General features: G+C 35.1%; 1 pseudogene; it reads right to left on the reverse strand.

Moving 5' to 3' along the window:
• Positions 1 to 1,327: 1,327 nt before the first annotated feature.
• Positions 1,328 to 2,862, reverse strand: LOC105812860 (annotated as a pseudogene).
• Between the last annotated feature and the right edge of the window lie 1,582 nt (positions 2,863 to 4,444).

Below are 4,444 nucleotides of genomic sequence, written 5' to 3' on the forward strand. Positions count from 1 at the left end.
CAAAGGATGGGAATACGTAGTCAAGTGATGCCTTCCATATTCTCTTTAAAAATCCATTATTTTGGGAGGTCTTAGGACAATATGAAGAGAGCAAAGAAGGTTTGACACAAACATTGTGGAGAGAATTGGGGAGGTTAAGGAGGCAAGAGAGAGAGAGCGTATAAGTGCAAGTAAGCACAAATGCAAGAGCATTGGCAAGGAAAATGTAGACCATCGAAGCAGCACTGAACTCAATTGGGATTAAAGATCTTAAATGCAAGAAGTTGAATACTTTTATCCAATAGCACACTGAACTATTAAAAAAAAACCTTGAATGCTTCAGGGTTGGGATATTCCCAAACAGTACTACAGAAGGGAAAGGAATGTAGGGTGAAACACATGTATAGAAAGATGATATTGAAGTAAGAAATAAGACTTGAGAGGCAGGCAGGAACCACATTCTTTTGCTGATTCGACAAATACTTATTCAGTGCTTACTACGTGCCAAGCATTTTTCTAGGTACTAAGGATAAACAGGGAATAAAGTCAAGTGCCCCTCCTCATGGAGCTTACATTCTGGGGGAAAAGATAGATCACAAACATATACACACATCATACCAGCTATGAAAAAATATATACCAGGATATAGGACCAAGAGTGAACTAGCCAGGAGTTTACAACTTTAGATGAGGTGGGTCAGGAAAGAATGCATTGAGGAAGTGAAAATAGACTGACAATAGAGACTTAAATAAAGTTATCAGTCATAATCTATAATGCTAATGAGACTGGGATTTATGGTATAGCTAAAAAAATGTGAAATAATGAGAAATACACTATATAATGATGTTTCAGTCAATGATGGATCGCATATATGATGGTGGTCATAAGATTTTTTTTTTGCTTCACAAATACAAAATATTTATCACACAAAAATTAATAACTGACAAACCACCAATTTGTTAAACTTAGAAAAAGTACTAAAATTTCATAACTCTAAAAAAAAAAAACCACTTTACATTTTTGTTACTCAAGCTAACTTACCTCCAAGTTATAAAAGTTACAAAATTTTGGTTTAAAAAATGTCATTCTATGATTCTCCCAATTTATTTTGCTATGCATGACAAAAACAAAAATCTTTGAAATGTTTTGAATATTTAAATGTAATGTTTGTAACATAAACTTATATGCCCTCTTGGTAGAAACAGGAAATACTAATGACAAAGCCTCACGAAACTTAATACCTCTCAATTCAATCACAGCACAATAATCAATCTGACTAGGCTAGTGGTATTTAAAGAACATGGTTAGTCACTTTCTCCTGGTATAACTGAATATGCTAACATTTTCATCAACTGAATAGCAACTTCATTATCTCAAATTTTCTTTATATTCCTTGTCTCCAGGTTGGAATAGCCCTCTGTGGGATATGTAGAAGTGGTCCAGAGCCTGTTGATCCTATTTTTTTGGTTCCTTTCCCAAACTTTGGTAGGTTTGTAAAGCCTAGAGAGGTCTCTACTAACATGGTTTTCAGTCTTTTCTTTTAATTTTGCCAGTCTTCTTTGTTTTTCTGCCTTTCATCTTCCTTTGCCTATCTATCTAGAATTTTCAACTCAAGTTTATGTAAATATCTTTCTTGAAACCTGGAAATTTCATCAGCAGCAGTTTTCCTTTTTTCTGCCTTTTCCCTTATCTCCTTTTCAAGCCTCAAAAATTCTTCCTGTTTTTTCTTCTGCTGGGTATAACTTTCTAATAATAATTTTAGTTTAAACAGGCATTGGCGCTCTTTCTGCTGTTTATTTCTCTTTCTCTTCCTCTTCTTTTAACTGGGAAGCATATTTCACTTACATTTTATACTTTTCTGTTTTTTCCAAGCTTCAACTGCCAATTTCTGTTTCTTTCTTTGTTCCTCTTTTTGTTTTTCATTATTTTCTTGTTTATTATGAAAAGTCATGGGTATGTTGTCTGCCTTTTTCTTTAACTTGAAAATTTCCTCCTTTTTTTGCTGCTTTTTAGTTTTCCAATTCTGAATTGACTCTTTTTTTTCTTTCTTTCAGAGCCAGAAATTTTTGATACCATTTCTTGTGCTGTTGAACTTCATCCTATGTTCTTCTAGGAAGGTGTTCTAGAACTTCTTCCATAAATGTTGGCTTCCCTTTATGTTTGTTTCTCACCTTGACAAAGTTCTGGTGATCATAATCATCCCAGCCCCCTTGTCGCCCTCCTGTTTGCTGAAGGAATTTTTCAAAATCTAGTATTTCTTCTGGAAGGGTACTTGGTGCTACTGTGTGTACAGGAACTTTGCTTGAGATTGCTCTGAAAGCTTTCTCTGTTTCTGAATTACCCAAAGCCCAGGAGTCAATTTTTCTTGATATGGCACTCAGCTCCTTACTAGTTGTTGTCTTTAATAAGCTCTTCCTATATCAACCTTTGCTCTTCTCTGAAAGTGTTAATTGCATTTTCAATTTCTTCCATCATTTCTCTGAGTTTCTCAACAAAGCCAGGTACAGGCCTCACATCTTTTAACTGATGCTGAAGTTTGTTTGCATTGTTACATATTTTGGCCAATTGTTGCTGGATTTTGGCTCTTTCTGTTTTCCTGCTGTTAATCAATTTATTTTCCAATTCTTCCAACACACATGCTCAATTCTGAAGTCACCTTTTTGGTTGTAGAAATGACTGTGTTTATCTTTTTTCTATGTTAATAACTTGATTTTTCAACTTTTCTGCTGTGTGTATGAATTCTGCTTTCGTAGTTTGACTAAATTTCTGCTTCCAATTTTGAAGCTGAAAAGGACAAATTCCACCTGAAGTACTAAAACAGCCATCATTCTGTTGTGATGCTGGCGTCACTCCCACGCCCCCCCATAAGATTATAATATACATTTTACTGTCCCTTTACTATGTTAGATATGTTAGATACTTACCATTGTGTTATAATTGCCTAAAGCATTCAGTACAGTGACATACTGTGCAGATTTGTAGCCTAGGAGCAACAGGATATACCATATGGCCTAGGTGTATAGTAGGGTATACCATCTAGGTCTGTGTAAGTATTCTCTATGATGTTTGCACAATGATGAAATTGCCTAACAACACATATCTCAGAATGTATCCCTGTCATTAATCAATGTATGACTATATATATATATATAATATAGCCTCTGCCCCCAGTCCCTGGTACAGAGCTCCTAAAACCCTTGTAATTTCCTAAGTGATAAAGGTGCTAGGACAACCACTTGTTCTAATATTCGGTCTCTGCCCTAGTTTCTGAGACAGCGTTCCTAATACCTTTGTAGAGAAGAGTACTAGGAGGATCTTTCGTTGTAATATTTGGTCTTTGACCCCATTTCCTGATATAGAACTCCTAAGACCTTTGTAATTTCCTAAGTGATAGGAGCGTCTGACATAAAGCTCCTAAATCCCTTGGAATTTCCTGGGTGATAGGACTGCCTTTTGTTCTAATGAAATGATTCTTGGTGGGCTCCTGGATGGGGGCTGGTCACCAGAAAGATCAGACCACGACTCTAAGCTTGGAGCTTTCAATCTCACCCACTATTTATCAGAGATGGGAGAGAGGCTGGAAAAGGAGTTAATAATTTACCATGCCTACACGATGAAGCCTCCATAAAAATCCCTGAACTATGAGGTTTGGGGAGCTTCCAGGTTGGCGAACACATTTGTGTGCTGGGAGGGTGGCACGCCCCAACTCCATGAGGATAGAAGCTCCTGTGCTCGGGACACTCCAGACCTTGCCCTATGTATCTCTTCATCTGGCTGTTCATCTATATTCTTATTATACCCTTCATTAATTAACCAATACACATAAGCAGAAAATACAAAGAAAACAACAGCTATGCACATCATAGTCAAATGCTAAAAACCAAAGGCAAAGAATTATGGTTTATCTTTTTATATTTAAGATTACTGCCTTCATATTAAAAGCTTAATTACATAGCCTAAGCAAATCAAATCATTTGAACTTCCAAAATTCAAATGGCCTCCCAAAATAAACACCTGGGTGGCTGAAACATAGTGAGTATAAATAAGAGTATCAGGAATAAGAATGAAGACATATGCAGAGAAGATAATGTAGAGTGTTTACAGGTAAAAAATTTAGGATTCTATTTTAATTTAAATAGGAAATTGTTAAAAAGATTTTAAGCCGGGGAGTGACCTAGTAACTGCACGTCTGAGTATCTTGAGAAAATACATCAAAAGAAATAAAAACTTAGCTGACTAAAGATATTATGATTTCCAACATATGTATATATTATATCATATATAAATACAAACACATCATATATACGACATCAACAAAAAAGACTAAAATATCCAACAATAAGAAAATATATACATATTTAATCAATTATAATTTATAAACACAATGAAATAGTAGGAAGCTCTAAGAATGGTATTTACAAAGACTGTCAAAATATGGATAGTGTTTTTTTTTAATTTGGTCAAA

This window comes from Propithecus coquereli, unplaced genomic scaffold (assembly GCF_000956105.1).
Source record: "Propithecus coquereli isolate 6110/MARCELLA unplaced genomic scaffold, Pcoq_1.0 Scaffold268, whole genome shotgun sequence".
In the NCBI taxonomy this organism is placed as follows: Eukaryota; Metazoa; Chordata; class Mammalia; order Primates; family Indriidae; genus Propithecus; species Propithecus coquereli.